This window comes from Pinus tabuliformis, chromosome 6 (assembly GCF_031772625.1).
Source record: "Pinus tabuliformis cultivar Carrire ecotype Pingquan chromosome 6, CPIR1, whole genome shotgun sequence".
Classification (NCBI taxonomy): Eukaryota; Viridiplantae; Streptophyta; class Pinopsida; order Pinales; family Pinaceae; genus Pinus; species Pinus tabuliformis.
The window spans coordinates 55,688,862-55,699,926 of NC_142292.1; positions in this window are offsets into that span (position 1 = coordinate 55,688,862).

Below are 11,065 nucleotides of genomic sequence, written 5' to 3' on the forward strand. Positions count from 1 at the left end.
ACTCACCTTTCACTTGCTTTATAACCAACTCGGAGTTGCCATATACTGCTATCTTTTTTGCCTTCAACTTCCGAAGGATTTTCAGGCCAGCAATGAGAGCCTCATATTCCGCCTCATTATTTGAACAATCGAATGCCAATTTGTAAGAACATACTCGTACCTTGCTTGGGACTTTGTTTCGGACAGAAAATGGACTTCGAATCCACACACCTATACCAGCACCATCGCTGCCCACAGCGCCATCAAAATCCATGGTCCAAAGACCATCCTCATCGTCTTCTAAGTGCTGAAAATGTGATGTCTCTGCATTTTCTGTTTGCTGCCCATTGATCTCAGCTGTTGGCTCCATGACAGCGGACCTTTCTTTACTTTCCTTTCTCAAAATTTCTCTAAAATTTTCTGTAATGTCTGGTATATCTTCCGCTTGAACTAACTGACTATCTATCTCATTAAAATTATCCGCAAACAAAACAAATGACTCTAAATCTGTATGTACATAATTTACAGGATGATTAACTAGCTTTTCCTTACTAGTGATCATGTATTTCATCTTTTGCTCCCTATATAATTTCCTCATCTGACCAAAGACCGGAATTGTAGCATAGGAAAAATCGAGCTGAAGTGTACCTTTCAACTTAGCTCCCCAAGATCTCGAAAGCAACATACCAAACCGCGGAGGAATGTCCGCCACCACCACATCCATCAAAACATTCTTTGCTGGGATTTGATCTAGGCTCACTACCAAGTCTTTGATCAAACCAATACATTTTACCCGACTGGAATCAAACGAATACAAATCATGATATTTCCTCGTGATGTCTAGTCCCAACTTTTCCATGATTTCTTTCGGCATCAAATTATGCGAAGCTCCCGAGTCAAACATAGCATTATGTAAAACATACTCATGCAATCGCAAACTGATATAGAATGGAGGAACATCACTTTTGGGAGACTCACCATTTAAAGCGGGCCCAAAAATCAATTCCGGCTGATCATCTTCTACATTCACCGTGTCTAGCATTGGATCAAAATTCAGCATCTTGGAGATTTGGCCTCGGTAAGTGTTGTTCTTCATGATTTCCGTCAAAGGAATGGACACTTTCAACTTTGAAATTTCATTCTCCAAACTGAAAGCTGAAACCTTCTCACCTTCTTTGGCCGGAACTTCTCTTCTTTCGATTTTATCCTTCATTGTACCTGGTAGCTGATTTATCTTATCTGCTGAAGATGATTGACTTGCTAAGGGATCAATTATGTCTTTTCCTTTTGTCTGTGGGGAAGCTGAATCATTTTTTGCTGAAGTATCTTTCCTTTTCTGAATGGGATTTATGGGAACAACTCGGTTTCTTAATTGTCTCTGCTGAGCGGATAAAGCATTCAAGTACCCTCTTTGATACTCTTCCGATTCTTCTTCAAGCACTGCATCATTTGACAAGATATAATGCTCATCCTGAGGGACGATGGAGTTTCTCACCAACTCTTCTTCTTCTGTAATATAAGTGGGCAGATCATCAGGAGTGAAAAAGTGATTTTCCTCTCCTATAGTATCACCTTCATCCTCAGATTCTTGGCTCACAAAATTTTGCTGAAGTGGAGGTTTAATTTGCTGCTGAACTGCTGCCTCTTGTGCCCTTGTTTCACGCTGCTTGATTCTGTATTGTGGCTGCTGTGGACCTCGGAAATTAGGATTACGGATCTGCGGTTCCGGCTTGCTGAGATGAGTATGTTCAAGTGCCCTTTCAATCTTTTCAACCTTACGGAGGAGCTGATTTGATGTAGAAGCTTCCTCTTTGATTGTGACTCGCTTTTCCGCCTTCATCCTTGCTCTTTTATCATTCAAGTTCGCTTCAACACTAACAGCAATTTTCTACATATCCTCCAAGGTAGGCGGATCTCTATCTCGCAATGAATAAGCCATCTCCAGATCAAAACCATCCGGGAATTTGAGAAGTGCTGATTTTCTAGATGGCCTTAAATCATCTGGAATAGCATTGTAAACTATATTAAATCTGATTATGTAATCTAGAACGAACTCACCATGATTACGCTTGAGGTTGTTGTACTCGGCATTAATCTGAAGTGGATCCTTTCTGATTTCCCATCGATCTAGAAACTGCCTCTGAAGTGCTTCCAAGGTGGGTATGCTTCTAGCTGTCAAACCTCTGAACCATTTTCTTACTTCTCCATCAAATGTTTGTACAAACAAACGCATAGTTACATCCTCTTCATCTATCTCATATAGATCAAAGAAAGTCGTCGTTTTGTCTATATGTTGCTGAGCAGAGATACTTTGTGGAGTGCCATCAAACATGGGAATTTTACTCTGATAATTGGCTGGCATATCATGCAGATTTTGGGGAAGAGCAAGGGGAGAAAATCGGGCAGCCATTGCTTTAGGTAGATTGGGTCTAGGAGTAGCAGGTGGAGTAGGTGTAGCTGTAGTATGAGGAGTATGAGGAGGAGAAGTGGTATGGGATGTAGAGGGCGAACCAACTGTAGATTCTGGATAAGTGATTATAGGAGAAACATAAATAAAAGGAGGATTGCTCTGCTCATGCGCCGTGATAGTGGATCCAATATGAACAGATATAGTTTCAACGAACTCAGCAAGATTGGTAGCGTGAATATCTGACTGAAGAGATCTTAGGATGAAATTGTCAACCAATTTGTTGTGTCTCTCAATGTCAAGGGCAGCTGCAAAATCAGGGTTGGGAACTAGAGAATCAAGTGCGCTTTCAGATTTGGTTTTGAACAAGGACAACTCAAAATTCTCGTCAAAATCAATGTCTTCAAGATACTCAAAAATAGCTGGACATGAATGAGATTTGAAAAAAGGTCTAGGATCTGTAGCCAGTTTGGATATCGAGGAACAAATAATCAATCAGCCTGTGAAAACTCTTAACTAATCATCCAAAAGTTCAGAGTTTACAAATGAACTGGGGTAAAATGCAATCGAAGTGGCCGTATTCACAAGCTCACGGAGATTGACTGAAGCAGCGTTTATCTACTTCCGCTTATGCAAAGCAAAAGCGTTTCGAAGGCTACCTGGCATAACTTCAGGCTCCGTCTAAGACTTATGAAACAAACACATCAATCCACAAACAAGTTTGTTCTCCCCAGTATGGTCGCCAATATGTTAGCGCTTGAAATTTCACCTCAGGCTGAGAAAGGCAAACTCCAAGGCAACATCAAACCACTTAGCCTCGTAGCTAGCCCTACGGGGCAGGAGAGGGCTCTCTCCGGTATATCTCAGCAAAAATCTTCAAAGGGTGGAGATAACCAATAAAGAACACTGATTTAAGGCTAGTAAACTGATAAAAAGGTTTGATTTGAAATTTTTAGGATTTTAGTGGAAAATCGGGGAAAGGCAATTTTGGGTGCGGGGATTGGACACAGTTTTTGCAGGGGGTTCTTTGGGCAAGGTAGGAGACTGTATTGATGCATTTGAAAGAGTCAGATGGGCAAGAATGACTGGTGAGGAGCTAAGGAGAGCAAGTAAACACCTTGAGTTCTCCTTAAACAGATGAAAACATTGATATTAAGCAAACTTAAAAGCAGAGCATGGCAATCATGAATTCTACTTTAACACTTCATTTGCCTAATTTGCAAAAGGAAAAGTAAGAAGATGATTCACATAACAAACTTAAAAGTACAAAGAGAAACACACCATCAATACATGTAACCACAGGAATCCCAAAAAGGACTGCAAAACCCTGGTCTTTCTTCCTTTGCCAAAATTGCAGAGATATAATGAGTAATACAATAGAAGCTTTCTCCCTCAAGAGTCCAACCATGAAAATGACCAAGAAAGTACATAATATATGAAATCTAACATCTTTCCTTGCCTCTAGGGGTCGAGTTCACTATCCTAGGAGCTGTTTCAACCAATTCCAAACTGAGCACTAAAATCTAGGCAGTCAAAACAACTTGCCTCTATAAGCTAGGAAACCAATTCATTCATTAAATTTTTGCCTATTTCATGAATGAATCTTCTAGAAGAGATAAATAAGTGTCAAAGTATCATAAAATTACATCATTTACATCGAGGAGGATCAAAATCCACTCCAAAAAGTCAAACCTAGTCAAAACTGCGTTTTGCTGAGCTGTAGGTGCATTTCTGGAAAAATTGCCTGATGTGTAGCGCCTTGATTCTCAACGCATAGCGCGCCTTTGGGCCTGCTTTTGAGGCACTTCCAGGTGTCCAAATTAGGTAACCGTGGGCTTGTTGGAAAGGTCTGGATGTCTACTTTTCAACCCAGGTGGAATTTCTGAATTTGGTGACCATTTGCCCCTCCAAAATTGCAATCTCCCAAGACTGCTTCATGTGTGTCAAAAAGGTGGCAGAAAGTCATTTTTTGCTTGTTTTTTGACCTTCTGGAGGCTCAAAACTTGGTGAAATTTCTTGTCAATTGCTAAGCAAGTGTATTTTTGCATGAAAAATCCAAAAATGCTGAGTTTTCATGAAATGTAGTTGCCCATCTTCAAGGTAGCGCGCGGCGCACTACGCGTTGGGGAGGAAAACCTGTTTTTTGCCCAAAAATTCACAAATGACCAAAAATGCTCAAAATTTTTTGAAATTTGTGCTGTAGGTAAGTCATTTAGCACCATGCTCCTTCAAGGAAGCCTCATCCAAGATGTGGAGGGGATCGGGCCTTTTTCTTCGTTTTAGTGCCTTGGCCAACCGTCCTTTGAGCACCTTCATTTTTGCCTTACATACGTGCATTCGAGCCCAATAATGATTTTTCATGTTCCGGAGCATGTCCTTATCTTTGTTAGCCTTGGCCAGCAACCTCTCCAAATGAGCATTGACCTGGAGAAGCATAGCCTCTCGCTCAATGGGTACCAAATCACCGGGTCTCTTACGAGCCAAGTTGCGGTCGTCATGGATCCTCCGCAACTCATCAAGAGTATGTTCATCTTCTAGTTGCTTGTTGCGCTGCTCTAAGTAGGTGATTGTCCAATTTGCCATCTCCAATCTTTGCTGCAACGAGTCATTGTCAGCCCTCAGTTGTTGGATGATCTCCTTTGGCTCTAGGCTAGGAGAACTGATATCGAGGTCAACAACATCTATGCCTGGATCACCTGATGGCCCCTCATCAATCTTGGGCTGCTTGCCTCTCTCTTGTACCTGTGCTGCTGTCGGAAACGAGGCCCCTTCCAGCTGGTGTGGAGATAACACTCGCGGTGCTGATGAAGAAGGCGAGACCCCTTCCACCTGATGTGGAGAAAATACTCGTCGAGCTGATGCAAATAAGGCCCTGTGGCCTCTCTGATATGTGACCAATGGAGGGGAGCTGACATGTCTGGGCTCAGGGATGTCATACTGTTGTGAAGGTCCTCCCCCCTCATGAACAACCTCAGGGGGTGGCTGTGGCACTGTGAAGAAATCTCGAGAGATGAAATCCTCCCACGGAATACCCTGTTGTGCCAACTGATGCATGACCACAATCTTGATCAAAGCATAATGGGAAATGCTCCTGTGTTGCTGTGATGGGCTCCTTCTCTGCACCAAGGGCACCATCCTCTCAATATTCCGGCACATGAAGAAAGGAATGTTCATCATCTGTACCCGTGTGAAATGCATCAACAAGCGGATATGGTACGAATACAGACGTGAAAATCTGCCCTCACAGGTGAAATAGCGAATGATGACCCTCATCAAGGGTGCATACTCATCCCTCAAGAATCTGAAAGGAAATACACCAGTCATGTGCCTCATATATACAGGTTTAAGGTAGGGCTCATACTGAAATCTGTCCAACAGCTGGCGCTTGTTCCACTCTTCTCCAAAATTGGGTATCCCTGTTGCTTGAGCAACAATCTCAGGTGATAATGTAAAATCCACCCCTGCAAGATTCACATGCCCGTTGTGCAAATGTAATACAAACAAGCGGACCAATTCCATGTGGTGCTGAATTTGAGAAATTCTTTCGCAATATTCATAGCATGCTTGATGACGGAAACATGTAACTGCAAGTGGACAAGCTTGCAAATAGGCCAAAGAGGTGGGCTCCTCTCTCACATGTTGACCACCCTTACCACCCCTGTGAGGCCTCCTTGGCACCTCAACCTCTGGTGTTGACTCACGGTCATCACTTTGCTCATAGTCTGTTTCGGTTTCTGACATGATTTCAAGAGCAAAATGGCTGAAATGTACTGCTGCTTCTGCTCAAATGACCTGTTGTTTTGACTGTTTGAATGCTGCTCCAAGGGGACAAAAAACACAAGGGAGATGTTAGGGAGGGGAACTTTTAAGGGGACTTAGGGAAAATATATATAAAAGGGAATTTAGGGAAGGAATGATGACACATACACCATCACATAATCACAGTTTGCAAGGGTTTGATAGGAGGTAGGGTTTAGGGAGATTTTATTGAATTTTCGGGATAGGTAGGGTTTTAGGGCTTTTGATTTTTGTTAGGGAGATTAGGTGGAGATGACAAGGGAGGTGATAATGGGAATGTGAGGAAATGAGGGAGTGAAAAAGATGACCTTGGGCAGCAAACTCAAAGCCCTTGCTTCACTTGCAATTTGAAATTTTTAAACATAATATATATGAATTTCATCATACTTCACACTTGCTGGTATTTGACACATTTTCCATGCTCATTTTCTTTAGGCAAGCAAAAAATATTGATGATTGGAGGCCTACCTGAACAATTTAGGAAATTTGAGGTCGTTTTGAAGCTTGTTGGCAATTTGCTGTAGGTGAAACCCAACGCGTAGCGCACGGGTTTTGATGCGTAGCGCCCGCTCTACGCGTAGCGCCCGTGCTTTTTAACACTGGAACTTCTGCCCTGACGCGTAGCGCGCGCCCAACGCGTAGCGCGTAGGCCCTGATGCGTAGCGCGCAGGTGTTGTCGCTCAATTCGCCCAGTTTCACACTAAATCGCCTTTCACACTTTCTCTTGGAATCTTGGAGGCAAATGAATTGCAAAATGAGGAGAGAGGGGCTTTTATAAGCTTGATTTAAATTAATTTCCCTTCAGACCCACTTTATAATGTTTATGCAATGACACTTTTTAAAACTAATTACTGCTGACTTGTGGTTTCCTTTTTGTCATGAAATTGGTTGAAATGATGCTTTTTCTTGAAAATTTTTGCAGGGATAGCTTCTGAGGAGTCTTGGCAAAGGAGACCAAGGCCGCATGCCAACTTCTGGAGAATTTGAATTTTTTACAAATTTTTACAAAAATGAGAAAATGACCTTGCCTTCAAAAACAGGGTTTTTGAACTCAAGGTAAAAATTAGCTATACAATATGAAATCATCTGAAGTGATGCTTTGATGGACATCCCTCTGGCCTGCTGGGCACTTATTGACCTTAAAAGACATGACCTTAAAAGACAAAATTGGACTAAACCCTAGACCTAGTACTTTGACTTCAAGACAAGACCAATGACCCGGTAAAGAATTTATTGACTGAAACAAACTTAATCCAGCAGTGCCAAGAGGGGAATAAAAGACACAAGCTCCTCCATCAGGGTTATGGCATGCCTAATGGAATGCAATAAGATGACACTGATGAAACACCTACTAATGCAAATGCAAACAGCTTTGATCGCTGATGGAGGGCTACTAGACCGACTCTAACAGAACTCACAACTGATTTGTCTGCTAGTCTTGGGACCACTTCCCAAACACTGCTCTTTACAATGGATTCATATTCATACACCATTGCATCAACACATATAGGTTTCTCTACTGCATCCTCGAAAAAGGATGGCTCAATCTCTACAAGACCAGTGATTAAATCCATGTAGTCAGTGCACTGATCTAGTGACCTTGTCTGCCTGCACTTATTTGAAGGAGCACCCACATTATCCCTCGCATCCTGCACAAGTCTCTCAACTTGCCTAGTCCCTTTTCTACCTTCTCGGGATGGTTATGCTTGAGTGGTTGTCTCCACTCTTTGCTCCTCAATTTGTGGTTGCTCCACAACTTCCTGACGCTCCTCCTTTGGAGCTAAAATATCCTCTTTCGTTGGGAAAAATATTGAGAGGGGGGGTGAATCAATATTTTAAAAACTCACAATAATAATTTTCTTTTCTGAAATATGTACGTGACTTTACTGAACCCAACTCAAGTATGTACACGACTGTTGTAAAAAAAACTAGTGTGTGCTTAGTAAACCTGTAAAACATAGAATTCTTTATCCATCAAACTTAAACCAGAATGTAAGAAATTTATCGGGCATTTGATAAGCAGTAAGCAGGTGCAGTAAGAACATAATAAAGTATCACACATAAGAAACACACATGAACACCAGGATTTAAGGTGGAAACCCAATGTGGGAGAAAACCATTGTTACTGTCGTCTCAGTCTTCAAACTTATTAATATCAAAAACTTCTTACATTCTTGTACTAGTGCAGACTCATGCCAATACACAGGCACCCACCTGCTGAAGGCTACAACCTTCACTCGTTCTCCAACTCCTACTGGAAGGGAGATCCAGCCCCCTGATCTGATTACCATCTACTACTAGCAGGAAGATTCGACTTCCTCACTGAAGGCCCCAACCCTCAGCAAGATCCGTAGACCACGTTTCATAAATTTTCACACTGGATCCACCTACTTTAATACATCACAACTTGTAGATCAACTGAAGCAAACACCAACTTAATTCAAACAGAATAGTGAGATCATTGTAACCAGAACACAGAATTGAACTCAGAATACTACATCAACACACAGAATCAATTGCAACCTTGATCATTCATATGCCAACATGTATATGCTACTTCACTTAAGGCAACCCGCGTGTATATGCACTTTTCTGTAGAGAAACCTGCGTACAGATCTCAATATACTAAAAACTTGTAATTATGAATTAGACACATAGTTGACCAAATTTATTCTGAAATATTCTATTAGCTTACATAACCCTCATACAATTAGCAACATCAATAATATTTTCAACCAATCAACATGTAACCAAATTCAACTTCATCATTCAATCAGTTCTACTTTAGACATTATCACTCAACCCAGATCAACATGAGGACATCATTTATAGACAACAAAGATATAACAACACTGATCAGGTTGATCATCATTTATGAACAAAAACCCTTCCTTTATGTACGCGACCTTGAAGAAACGAACCTGCGTGTATATAAGACTTAACCGAGACCAACATGCGTACAAATCTGCAAATTTTTGACCTAAAATTGCGCAACTCTTTAGAACTTCAGAAAGGCCCATATCATAATATTCAGAGATAAAAACATGTGTCAATACTTAGATCTAGTCAATCCATGAGCAGATCATATAATGGAAATTCATTTCAGATTTTATGATCCTAATCCATAATTGTATTCAAATCTATGTGTCCATTATGGCCCTTACAATGCAAATATACTCCATATTGAAGTATTCATCAAAAACCATTTCACATGCACACTTAGCACTTTTATCTTCACATCCTTATATAGTTAGAGCCTTAGCCAATACCATGATTCAAAACTACACTAGTGCCGGTGGTAATCTTGGACGAGATCAAGTATCCATTATTGCACTCAATATTGTGGGCTAATACCATGGTAAGGACCCTTGGTATTCTTAAATTAGTGTACCAACATGTATGTGACTTTTCTTCTTTGTACCTACGTGTATACGCGACTTGGCCTTGACGAACCCGCGTATAGATCTTCAAATATTCACCTTTATCAAACTTCTGATTCTGATCTGTAAACCTTTGTCCCATCATTCTGTTATTTTGTTCCATCACTCTGTCACCTCTGAACTGACCTGTGGATTCATCTAGTTACCATATACTTGTTCTGTTACAAGTGAGTTTCCATCAAGGACAACACATGCATCATAATGCCAACATCTTCTAGTGGGATATGAATATCCCATTCAAGAGAGCACCACATGGCTTCATCTTCGTCAAATTTTACATCCCTTCGCACAACTGTCATTTTCAGGGATGGAAAGTACACACTGTAGTTGTGGGGAGTTTCTATGTAACCCACAAATACCCCCAATTATGCTATCGACTGGAGCTTCTTCCTTGATTCTTCAGAGACTTGGTAGTAAAGAGAGGCTCCAAAAATCCTGGAGTGCGACACATCATACCTTCTCCCCGAGAAATCTCCTACGATGTAATCATGCCTAGAATACGATGAGGACTTTGGTTCTGCAAATAGACTGTTGTGTTGCATGCCTCAGCCCACAAATGCAGAGGTATGCCTTGATCATGCAACATTTCCCTCACGACTCCCACGATGCTACAATCTTTCTCTGAGCCACCCCATTCTATTGTGGGTTGTGGGGTGCTCTCAACTCTCGTCGAATGCCTTATTTTGCAATTTTTTTAAATTCATTCGACACGTACTCATCTCCATTGTTACTCCTGAGAGCCTTCACTTTCTTGCCCGTTTCTTTCTAAACTAGGGCCTTGAATTCTACGAACTTGGAGAATGTCTCATCCTTCTTTCGCATGAAGAAGATCCAACACTTCCGTGATAAGTCATCAATAAAAATGACAAAATATTTATGCACGACAGTGGAGGTTGTCGAGAAAGGCCCACAAACATCAGAGTGGAGGCTGTCAAGAAAGGTCCACAAACATCAAAGTGGATCCTTTCAAAGACTACATGTGCTTTGTTGTACCAATCATGGGATTTGGATTTTGTGTACTTCCCCAAGGTATATCCTTTGCATGCATCATATTGCTCATGTGCTCCTTTTGGGAGGCCTATAGTTATTTGCTGCATGATCTTCAAACCGCTATGATGCCAATAGCCAAGTCTTATATGTCAAAGTTCACCAACATCGTGACTCTGCACCTTCTCTACCTTTGTGCTCAATGCAACACAATCCTCCACATCTAGCTTGTACATGTTTTTTACACGACAACCGATTTTTTTCACTTGTCTCGTGGCTATGTGCCTGAGGAATGCCTTTCCTTTACTGAAAATCACATCATAACCACGATCTTCCAAAACTACAACAGAGACGAGATTTTTCTTTAGGCCTGGAACGAACATGACATCCTTGAACTTGGGGGGGAGCACGAATCCTTTTGAAAGGTGATTGTACCAATCCTAGTCGCACTATA